The sequence below is a fragment of the Paralichthys olivaceus genome, chromosome 3 (assembly GCF_024713975.1).
Source record: "Paralichthys olivaceus isolate ysfri-2021 chromosome 3, ASM2471397v2, whole genome shotgun sequence".
Classification (NCBI taxonomy): Eukaryota; Metazoa; Chordata; class Actinopteri; order Pleuronectiformes; family Paralichthyidae; genus Paralichthys; species Paralichthys olivaceus.
In genome coordinates, this window is record NC_091095.1 from 8,134,878 (window position 1) to 8,147,550 (window position 12,673).

The 12,673-nt window shown below is 39.9% G+C and overlaps 1 protein-coding gene across 2 annotated transcripts in view; it reads right to left on the reverse strand.

The window, feature by feature from the left end:
- The window catches only part of arid3a (AT-rich interactive domain 3A), a 45,576-nt gene extending 32,903 nt beyond the window's left edge, over positions 1–12,673 (reverse strand). For both annotated transcript variants that reach the window (XM_020098453.2, XM_020098454.2), the window contains exon 1: positions 12,201–12,673. The gene's annotated coding sequence lies outside the window, so the exon portion shown is untranslated. The remainder of the gene's footprint in view (positions 1–12,200) is intronic.

Below are 12,673 nucleotides of genomic sequence, written 5' to 3' on the forward strand. Positions count from 1 at the left end.
TGATACTACTATCTTTTGGCTCATCAGCAACACATTATTATAAGTGTCAGGAAGATTGTGCAAGAAACTGTCTAAGAATCATCATCTAACTCATCTAAAATGGCTGACATTTTAGAAACAGTTGGAAAGTGTGAAGACAAGAAACAAGACAAATGCCTTCAGTCTTCATATTCCTCAGCCACATACCTAACATGTAGCAGTCAGCCTGCAGCTCCTCACTATAGCTTAACTGGTCCGATTCCTCAGCTATAAAATGTATTTAAAAGCACCAAGTTCTGCCACAACCAGTAAAACTTCAGAGAACATAAAAAAATCCAATATAGGTCAATAACCACTGACGTACAAGCAAAATGTTGCTGTAAACAAATCCAAGTCTTTCTGCAGAAGTTTGTACGACAGCATGGACAGGAAAAAAAAACATCTGTCACCCTACACTATGTCTGTGTGTTAGCAAATGTTGCGCAAGGAAACAAGAGCTGTGAAACTTGTGTTTCCTCAGCGGGTGAAGGAAGTGACAACTGACGGAGCAGATAGAGCAGGGCAGCCAACAGATACTCAATATTGATTCATTACATTCTTTGTATGCCACAGAGGCACAAGTGAATAGCAACAGTTGTCAGACGGAGAATAGCACCAGGTTAAGAAGGCTTAAAACATATTACCTAACTGGATCTGGTCTGACTGAGACAACTTGTCCTATCGTGCCCTACGTGGAAAGACACAAAGATTTATTGGAGGCACTTCTGGACAATCCAGTTGCATTAAGTGACACAGCACAATCATGTCAGAACAGCCTGTACATGCACTGTTTGCACACTATTATTTAGACTATCCCTTACTCAATATGTTAAAAAGCCATGAGTACAAACTGAGCAAAATAGAAACAATACGGCCTCAGACAGTGCCTCCCTCAGTGTGTCATACATGTAATTTCAAAGACAGAAGTATCCATCAGAACAAAGACTCTTCCTGTGCATAGGAAAGGAGAAGTGGTCACTCCGTTTCATGCCCCTGCTGTTTTACAAACCATCATGATTTCCTACATGTGAGATGGTGCAAATTACATTGCATCACTGTACATATTCGCTGCTTCCCCAAATAATGAGACACGTTTGGCGAAAGCATTTTATATATGTCTGTGGTGTTAATCATGCGACGACAAAAATACTTGAATACATGGCATGTAACATAAAATGAAGGGTCAAATGTTTACAGGGAGGATAGTCAGCTGTGGGTGCCTGAGTCTCGTGTAGCCTAAACATCTGCTGGTTTTTACTTCCAACCAAACACTGCAGCAGCTGATCTCACCCTTTAACACTTGTGCTCAATAAATTCAAGCAACAGATGAACGCAGCCAACAAAACATTAATGATTCTCGCTCTTCACTCAGTCTAAACGACACCTCACTGCTGACATGTGTTGTAACCTCCACCAAGGAGGTTATGTTTCTGCGTTTGTTTGTTTGTCTGTAATTAACTAGGATTAAGTATCAACTACTGATGGGATTGCCATGACACTAGGTGGAAGGATACAGAATAAGTCAGGGAAGGGTGGTGCAGATCTGAAACAGGAGGGGAACCAGACATTTTTTTGTCACTTTCTTTAATGTGAGACGGGATGTTCTTGAAACTTTCATTGATTTCTCAGAGAATAACTCAGGGAGAACCAGTTGTAGGTAAAAAATCTTATCTTTTAAGCAAAATATTGACTGACACAATGTTTTAGGGTACAAACTGTTCTTTAGGAAGCTGGTTGAGCTCTATGTTAACACTTTCTGATTGAAATTCTACTCTGTAGAATGGCTGGTGGGTGCCCTTGGTATCTCATTCTTTCATATTACATTTAACTAGACCTTGGCTGAAGTGATAAGGCTTTTAATATCTAAAATATAACTCTCTGTGAAACCGAGCACTCTCAGTGGGAAAGGGCCAAATCCCCTAAAAAGCCCCTGCTGGGTCGCCACTACATTGCAGCAGTGGTGGGAAAAACCACCTCATTTTCTTGACATTTCTTTACATTGACCCCTCGGGACAGTGACCAGCTGTTTTTTGGAAGCCCTGCTTTATTCTCAAAGTGGTGCATGGCTGACGAATACTGACAGGAAGTTGGTTTATGACCAAGGAGTAAACAGGCTTCACGGCATGTGTGCCATCCCCCCATTTTCTTCCAGTCAAAGAAATGCTAGTGAAACTAAATAACAGGCACTAACTTCCATTCCTGGTTTTGCTCCGTTACTGGGTGAAATTCAAAATGTATGTATAGCTGCAGGAAAAGTCAGGAAAGATTTAGCAAACTAATGAATGATTTCCTCCACGTTCAGAGCTTTATGAAGGTTTTTCTGAATGTAGGCTGTCTCCAGATCAATATGACTCCTGCATCTTGCGTTTGCCAATAACCAAAGGACAAATGTGAATCTTTGCATGATGGCTGACATATGCTGATTTTCTGTCAACAGTCTTTTCAGAGACCATTTTTCATGCAAAACAAAAATGTTGCCACTTAAAATCAGAGTTTGACTTAATGTGTCCCTAATATGCCTGTCTTTAACTGCTCCACCTCAACACTGCCTGTTCATTGGTTTGTGTATTGTCTTTTCTTTCCCATCCTTATGTTCATATTTTTGCTGTAGGCTTAAATTTGCATTTTACAAACAAATATGTGAGTACACAGAATTCAGTAAGTACACTGTTTCCCCTCAGGGTGAAGCTGTAATTGTCACTAGCTAATTTTGCACAACATTACAGACAATCCCGTAATCTGCACAGCTAATTTAGAGACACTTAGGGCTCATTTAACACCTTAATTGGCTAAAGGGAGGCCGGCCTGCTGGTATAGGTGATGAGGGTCAGAGAAGAGCGACTGGGACAGAAACTTTGACAGTTGGCAGAATGAGGGATAAAGTAGAAACGATGAGAGCTAATGGGTTAATCCTCTTTTCTTTTTTTTAACCCACATTTGAGAGGTGGAAGACTACAAGGTCTAAGCAAACATGACAGAGTGATAAGAACAGGAGCTAAGGGTCTAATTCCAACTAGATAAAAGGACCCACACTGCTCCACATACATGAACATATACATACATACATACTGCTAATGTACCCATGTGAAAGCATCAAAGCATTCTCACAAAACACAATTTGAGATTCCATTTTTTTGGGCTTCTTTCAGAGACACATCTGCTGATGTAACTCACACATGGTATTTCCGACATGTGCATAATGACAATAGTTTTGATAATTCAGTAAAAAAAACGAAATTCAACAGGGTTTTTCCTTAGTAGGTGGTTTTATTTTCATGTACCATCATCAGAACAGATACACATCTTTTACTAATTTGAAGTCTATATTTCCTCTCATGTGTTGGAGAAACAAACAATCTTTTGCCTGATAAGGCGAGTGGTTTCAAGATGAACTGGGTGAGGTCTTGTGAGACCTGAAACTGGGTATTAAAACGAAATGTCTGTCTGTTCTGCATGATTGGAAAATCACAGAGAACTAGATTCTGAAAGTGGTAAGCCACAAGATTTATGTTTTTCTCTTTGTTGGCGCTCACTCTCTTAAAGACAGCATATAAATCATAGTGGGTGGCACTGTGATGTCACCCTTGGCTTTCTGGCAATGCAGGTTGACTTCTCTCTGTGCTGTGTTTCTTTATCACATCACCACGATGCACATGCTACACTTGTTTTAAATAAAAGACTGGGTGCAACCAACGCGTCTACTGGAGATTTCTATTTATACCAGCTTCAGTGAGCAGGGTTGACAGAAGTCTGTTGTTGGGCTTTATCATTTCATCACGTGCCTGGTCATGTACCATGTATCACTATGTACTATACTGCTGTTACAGGGGAACTGGCTTTTTAATGATGCTATCTATACCAGCATTCCTGGACAAATACTGAACTGCAGCCCATCTACAAAGTTTGTCTAATTTTTGGATATTTATCTCTCACAATTAGTTAGAGGTCACTAAAAGTTGACGTGGAAATATTTTCATTAATGGCTGTGTGCGTCACAGCTTTTTTACATGAGATGATATTGTATTTTGTACAATGGACATAGCCAAAATACTTTTAACCTCACAAATGTACATATACTCTTGACAGCTCTTGACATCTTGTTTTTGAGCTTTCAGCTTTTGAGAGATCCCGCAGTATAAAAACCATGTAGCCATGTACGTGCATGTGAACTTGGCCATAAATAACGTAAAATTATAACACCCAGACAATTTGCTGACCTTTCTCTGTAGCTGTAATCTGTCAATGTTTAATGTAGAACAGCCTGTCTTATTTGAATACCACAAATCAAACTTTATTTAACGATATTTTGTTCTTTACTCGCTACATACAACATGACTAAAGAATAAAAGATGCTTACGAACCCCGGGGAGAAAACACACAACCACACCTCTCCTAATTCAAACCGTCAGTCCATTTCTGTTTACATGTGTTTACCTATGTTTTTAAATGGCAGCAGGACATACATTTACATAAACAAGCAAACTGCTCAGCTTCCATGGTTTGAGATAAGAACCAAGAAGAAGCTACAGTCTGCCAAAATCAGGAAGGTGAGCTTCTAAATCTCAGAATAAATAAATATAATTCCAATAAATAGTGCACAGAGCTGTGTTGTGCATGTGGAACAGTCCACTGTTCTGGATAGCAAATAAATAATAAATGAATTCAACTATCATAATCATCAAGTCGTAAAATTGTAATTGAGTAATAAAGTAAATTTTAAAAAAAGCATGACATTAAAATAAATTTAATTTTACCTGTTGGCATGATAAAGGACATATGCTTTTAACATTTTTAGTTTGTTTACAGCACTCATCTCTCATCATGTAAACACAGGTTATCGTTTAGTATAGAAGTGAAAGAGTAAATGTGAACAGAGAAATGAATCAGTTGCCATTCATGAACCTTTCTCCATAAAAAAAGAGAAAAAAAAGGGATAAAACAAAAATGGTGCAGTGGTGCTGGTCTTGATTAAGAGTCCCTCTCTCACATTCCTTGCACTATTACCTCGCAAGGCAATAACACAGGCTCCATTGAGCCCCGCTACACCAACAACAAGATCATTGAGGAAGTGTCGCACAGGCTGGTCACGCACTTTCCACTGACCTCTTCCAGTGAGCCACAGAAAAGCAGCGAACCAAATCTGATTAGCCCCAGCTATGCCATAAATTAAGTGGGTATATGACTAAAATGATCCAGTGATCCACTAAACCTGTGGTTATCTATCAAGCAACAGGATTCAGCCGTGCACGACAGAGAGGCTTTAAGTCACCTGATACATGGACGATCTGATATTTGGATTCGTGAGTTTATTTTATTGGCAAATATAAAAATTAAAGCAAGGAAAAGTATTTTTCCTAGTAGGTGTGCATCTTGCATGTATTCATTAGGCCAGTGCTCTTTATGGAAATGTTTTAAACAGAGTGTAATATTAGATGAAGCTCAATCTTATTTTTCATTTGGCATTTCCACTACTACTTTTTTTGATTCCAATATTGTAGGTTTTAGATTTATCTTATTTGTATTGTTATCTATTTAGGTACTGGTCCTCTCTTACTCCTCATTACACTTGATATTTTTTTTTATACTTCACTTATTTTGTAATTCTTTTGCATTATTGTTATTGTAACTTTGGAGCAAGATCTGGCATGAGAATGTCCATCAGGATTAATAAAGTTCTATCTCATCTTTTTCCTTCAATCAACAGCATAACTAGCAAGCAACACCAAGCAGACCTGAGCTGAATAAATGTATGTTAAATATTGATATATTGGAGATTCAGAAAGCGCTGCTGGCCCATGATGATCAATGCCTCTGGGGATTTTCCACTCTTAAAACAGGGCGACGTGGAATGAAACAGATATGACACTTTATCATTCTTGATAAAGTGTCTGAAAAAGGTCCTCTAAATATTTCTATGTGGGTTGAAAATAATTGTACATATATATATATAATATCAAAAAACATTTAAATTCTGCTACATGGATGTCTAATCACAGGGACAGTCATCAGACGAATAGTTCAAATAAAAGAGTCTCTGCTGATTCTGCTGAAATGTTTGCAGTCCTTCATGTCTACCAGCTCACTGGTGGATATTGACCTCGCCATGTAACAGCCTTGCCTGTGGATTCACGTGGAGACTGCAGTATTATGACAGCAAACATTAATCTCATGCGATGACAGCTCTGGTGGAGAAACAGGTAAACACAGTCACTACCCAAGTAAAACAAAGACCCTTGATGTCAGGTTTCCTTGTAATGTTTTACATACATGTATTTGTTCCTTTTGTGGAGCTCAACACCAAGATCAATTAAAACCAAATACACACAATCGTGACTTATGTTGCTCCACAAAGAAGGAGACGTACAGGGCATTTGGGCTGGAATGCGTTGCAGGAATTATCGAGTCTATTATTTGAACTTGTATATTTCTATTAATACCTTTATTACTCAATTCCATAGTTTCATATTAATGTAATAAGTCAGTTTTACCAAAAAGAACTTATATTGCTCAACAGGAGAAACACATTTCTGTAACTGCACTTTGTAATTTTATATCTCTATTTATCTCTCTTAAATATCTCTATAACTCACCCAACTTTAACATTTTTGAATTAACTATTTACTGTTTTCATTTCTTAAGAGACAAGGGTTTATTGTCATATGCACAACAATTACATAAACAGTTGTAGGCTCTCCTCTAGCCTAGCTAGAATCCAGAAACAGCGAGGATTCAGGGGGCTGCGTCGTGTCGCTGCTTGCAGAGCTCAATGAACTTGCAATTGTAACTCTAGACTGATGGTATGATGACAGTTCCTCTGGTGCAGGAGATGGGTGGGGGTGTGGGGAGGGGTTGGATTTTCATTGAATGGCACGAACGTCCCAAACTGGATTAACTTGTTGGTTTATATTGTCATTGTGTGGTCATGTCATTGCATTGTGATCTTTAACAATCATGTCTTTTGTCTGCAGAGAGGCGACAGACGAGTGAAAATCTTGCATAAAGCGCTCTGTGAATTGTACGCGGAGACATCCAGAACATAAAATTGCCACTGTGCTTGATCTGTGGTTGTTGTTTCACGTGCAGTTGCTAACCCTAATAAAACCATAAAGGTCGCTATGTCTGCTCATGAACCATGTGCATATCTATTGGCATGATTCTGATTAGATGAACTCTTGATAGCTTGGGAAGGTTGCCAAAAATCAGCAGACGCAAATATGAAAGACAAATTCTTCAGTTTTCACCGACATGTCAGCATGTTGCAGCTGTGTGCTGGTATCCAGGCAGACAAGTACGAGGATAGATCACGATCAGCGTCAGCTGCTGACTGAATACACAGAGCCTACAACAGCCTTTTTGAGAAACTGTAGGGCATCCCAAAACCTAAGACCCTTCCTTACTCCACTCTCTGCCTGCGTCACCGTCAGCCCTGCTGGGATTCCCCCATGGCTCCAGCCCAAGCAGTGAAGTAACTTGTGAGTTTTTTTTCTCCTGCATTTTTTGGCAGGATAACAAAGTTAAAGCCCCACGTGCTGTACAGGCCCTTCAGAAATGTAGCTTTTGGCACAGGAACAGCTGAAAGCCAGCCAAGCCGCGCTGCTTCCCACTTCTTTAATGGCAGGAAAACTTGTGGTGTGAGAACGGCAGTGGTATTCAGTGATACAGTTCATGCTGATATTAACAGGTGGATTATTACAGAAACATTTGGATGACTCAATGAAGGCCCTCAGCACACGCCCTTAAGCTCTCAGGGAGATCTGAATGTAGAGACAGCATCACAGAAGCCTTTATAAACCTGTAGAGGATTACATCTTGAGAATCTGAAAACAAAGTGACCCGTTTGTCTTGTCTGTGCATGCTCGTCTGTCATTAATTCACAGCCACTAACCAGTTTAGTGGCTGACTGTGAGTGACTGGTGTTCATGCTGCCAAGACAAGACATGGGGACAAACAGAGCACACACTTTGCATATTACACTTACTGCTTCCAAATGTTGTTCAAATACCTTTGGGCTGAGATCACGTCTGTGATGACAAGGCTGCAAACATTTGAATGATAACAACCGCCTCGCATCTTGATATGTACATTTAACCGACTCAAACACCCCAAGCAGTGAACTCAAAAACAACATTAACCACTTAGACAACCCAAAAAAGATCTCTCTAATAGACAAACTCTTTTTGAAGCTGAGTTAGTTGCAATACAGATCATAACATACACCTGATTTAGAGTCAAGATCACAAACACCAGTTTTCATGTCAAGAGAAGGATGGCACAACAAATGCAGTGAGAGGAACCACACAACATCAGGACAACAGAACAGAAAGAATATCAATGATAAGACTGATTCATCACAAGTAAACCTCTGACGTGACAGTTTCTCACTGGATAGAAAGGACAAAAAAAGGAGGAATTGGAGCTGCATTTAACAATATTGTCTCATAAATTTTTTTTTTTTTTTTTTTTTTTAAAAATCATCCATTAATTTAGCTTTTACATTTAGCCAGACAATCGATCAAAACACATATGAAGTTTTATAATTCAAAGACTATTACTTAAAATTCACAATTTTATCTGATCAACAGTCAAAAACCCAAAGATATTCAGAAAAGCAGCAAAGCCTCACCGTGGAGATGCTTCAACCAGTGAATATTTTTTTCTTGATCAATGATTTATGACGATCCTATTAAATAATTTCCTATTGACCAACTTTTACAGCACTAGAAAGGCTTGATTTTATTACATCAATAATATGTTGTAATAGGTAGACACCGACAATATCAGCTGATATGAGCCACTCACAGACTTATCAGTGTTTGTTTTGCCCATGTGAAAACTTTTATTTTACAGAATAAACTATGCAGAAAAAATGTGTATTGATGTACATTTTACTTGAAATTATTTATTTAATATTTGGTGGTATTCTTGTTTTCTTTTTATACTAAATAAAATAAAGTATATGGTTAAACTATAAAATATAGAGCATCGATTTTAGTTCTTTGTTTTGATAGAAGACATTAATGCCAATTTCTTTGAACATATATATCAGCATTGTATGGGCTCTAGTAATAGGTAATAGGTTATAGAGACTAATCCTCCATTGCAACTTTTGGGATCTTTAAATATTGACCTTTTAACTGTGACATGTTTGTGCCTAAAATGATCAATATTGACTCTGAAATGTTTACAAGCATTACTGAGGCTTGTAATAAGATGCTACCACATGGTGTCTATAGGCAGATGTTCATGTACGTCAGCCGTAACAGATGAATAAATGTAGAAACATGCTTTGCATAGCAACAGCAGCTTGACAATTGATAATCAGTATTATATTGACATAATGGCAGTTTACCCCTATATCATCCTGTCCTGTTGCTGGGAAGTGACAACACAGGTGGCAGTTATCCAAATCAAGACCAAAAACAAATATCTTTATGTAAATGTGGTTTCATAACAACGTTTTTAATCTACAATGGGTCAATTACAACACACACACACGCACGCACACGCACGCACACACACACTAGCTGCAACCATACTTCACTCCATTGGAAACACCCGCTGATGCACTTAGCTGGAGTTGGTCAAAGGAACCATATGCCAGATTGGTCCAATCAGATTAGTGTGGCAATTTCTAGGCAAGCCTCTAATGTGATTGGAGGATGGTGGGGTGCAAGTTGTAACGAGGCCTTGGGACTATCGCTGAAGATATTCAGTGCTTAATAATCACACAGGGACACCACAGGTGGCACATTCCCAAACATCTCACACCTCCTTTCCAATGGTTTGTGTAGAAGAGCATCCTGCCAAGTCAAAATTATTATCAAATTCAATATGTAACCACACCATCAGATGGGTGGTTCCTCGCTGAAATGGCTGGTGGTTTAAGAAACCAAGTGCAGCAAAGGCTGCTGGTAAATCCTCACACCGAGTGAAAAGCCTTTTCTCAAATTCCTTTGCCATAAAAATCTATATGTGAACGTCCAATTGAAAAGACTGCTCTTTATCCTGTCATTAACATTTCTGCTTCGCGTTTTGAGATTTCAAAATCTTATTTCCTCATCAATTTGTGATGTTACACCAAACCACAGATGTCTGTCCGAGACCTCATGTTAAATACATTTCTTCATGCCAAGGATGTTTCACAACGGTGTTACTGTCACTTCTGTTACACAGTAGATTGAAACATATGGACCAACGTTGTGTGTTTCAATTTCACCATTTTCACACAGTCAAATATTCCCAAATATTTTCTAGATATCGTGGGAAAACCCCCTTAAACCACATTTGCATGACACCAAGACAGTGAAGATCTCCACTGAAACCAGTCAGTAAAACATGTGATTTCCAGAACAACAGTGTATATGTTTAATGTCATTATGACAAAGCACTATATACATAGCTTTAAAATACAACCAGCTTCCTGTGCCTGTGCTCCCCCACCCCCGAATACTTTGAGAGAAACTACATCAACCACAGACCAAATGCCAGTCAGTTTTGGTTGTGGCTGTGAGGTTTTGTCAGTTCGCTCCAACCAATCAGAAACCAGGAATCTCTCTCTAGAACCAGGAAAACACAATACAAAGACCTTCTGAACTCTTTTATTTTTAATCCACTGGGGATAAAAAACTTTCTGTCTGTCTTTAATGTCTGCTGACATCATTGAGACGAATGCACAGCCTGTTGCAGACAGTGGATTTTCCCACCAGGCCTCTATAGTGCTGAAGGCCTCTCTTTGTGCACACGTCGGACTTGTGGATACTTTGACTTGACTTGTCTGGATCTCAGCCTTTAACAGACGCTGACAGACTCTTTTATCCACCTACTCCACCTTTGTTTTGCACTCCTACATAACAATTCAAGGGTTTTTACATGAGAGAGTGAGATTATCACAAGGCCCCTAGTAACTCCTCTTGGGTCTCTTGAATGGCGCTATTCAAATTTAAGTTTTATTATAAACCATTAGAAAACCCTACAAGTTCAACGTGCGATAAAGTCAGATCAATCTGAATCGTTTTTTTACATCTGTAAACACATTGACTGTTTGACGCTTCTCGAAAACTAATAAGGCCATAAGGCTGCATCTTTATCACTCTGTCTCTGGTATTTAAGATGAATATGGCTGCTAGTAACAATAATTTAACTACTGGTTAGTCTGCAGATTACAGCCTTGGTTAATCATTTAGACTAGAATACATTGTAAAGCGGAAAAATAAATACCTATGACAGTTTCTCAGTTTCTTCAAATGTCTTGTCTTTGACGCAGGATCTGAAATCCGTCAACGTTCTCGGGACTATGACAACGAGCAGGAAAAAGTGCAGTGACATTTGTTTGTTTGTTAATTTGTTTGGAAATGAATAATCCCTAATCAAAAAGAGTTGATCAACTGAATCGATGAGTCGACGAATCATTCCGGCCCTGAGCGTGGGTATGAAAAAAACCATGCTAGATCGTGCTACTGTCACTCATCCAAGCCCCAACACGACATTTTGACAGTGCGGTCCCAGATGCTGTCACATGCGCGGACCTTACATCCGACTCGTGAATAGGATGTGCTGCCGTTAAACTCCAGAATGGTTTATTCATCTTGTACAGGAGGGGCCATTTAAAAAAAAAAAAAATCACTCAAACAAGCTGTTGTGTGAACTGTACATTTCCCACAGCTGGTTTCTCTTCCACACTGAACAGTGACAGAACTGACGTGGCTCAGATTAAGTGAAGAAGCTAGCTAACTCGTGCTAACACATTTGGGACGTTGACAGTTGAAGCAGTTTGAAGTTAACGGATCAAAAGTCGAACGTTTTTAGAAGTTTATCGCTTTTCACACCTGACAACAAGACACCATCTTCTAATTGGTGTCTGTCACCTCTAACGTCGCTGCCACATTTGATAAAACCACTAAAAACAAAGCACGGAATTAAATCACGGACTCTTCCGTTTGATTCCACTACGGGAAATAGTGCCATCACACTCCGCGTACGTTGTTGGGTGACATGTAACCATCCGCCGCCTCGGCTGTGGCCAATTGATCAGTCGATGCGATAACGTGAAGATAAAATAAAAAAAACCGCTGCGTCCTGGAAGTGACGACTAAACACGAGAAGCGACATTAAAGAGAGAACACACACACACACACGCGGAAATTCTGCACGAGCACTGAATAAAAACGTAGATGTAAACTTACCACGTTGGCTTCCGTGTGCTTTTTTACGCTCTTTGGAACCGGAAGACACATTCCCCGTGTTTCTGCCCCCCTCCAGAGCACCGGGGTCCGGGCTGCGCCTCCGGTCACACGCCGAGGAAAACACAGCGAGGAAGAGGAGGAAGAGGAGCTGCGGCGGGCCGTGCGTTTATCAGCTCGGATTAACGCGGGTTTCATGTGACTGCATGATATCCACGCATTCGGCGTTTGCGTGTGATTGTGTTTGAACAGTTTGAGAGTCTGCACCGCTCAGACGGAGGAGGGGGGGTGGGGGTGAGCAGAGGCGTGGACAGCTCACTCACATCATTGGTTGACAAACAGCGATCAGATGCAAATTCCTAACCTCTGAATCAGCAGGGGCCGGCCCCCCCACCGTACCCCCACCCCACCCCCCGGAGCAGGGGCTGTCGGTAAATGCAAGAAGTGAAGAAGAAGAGGAGGAGAAGAAGAAGAAG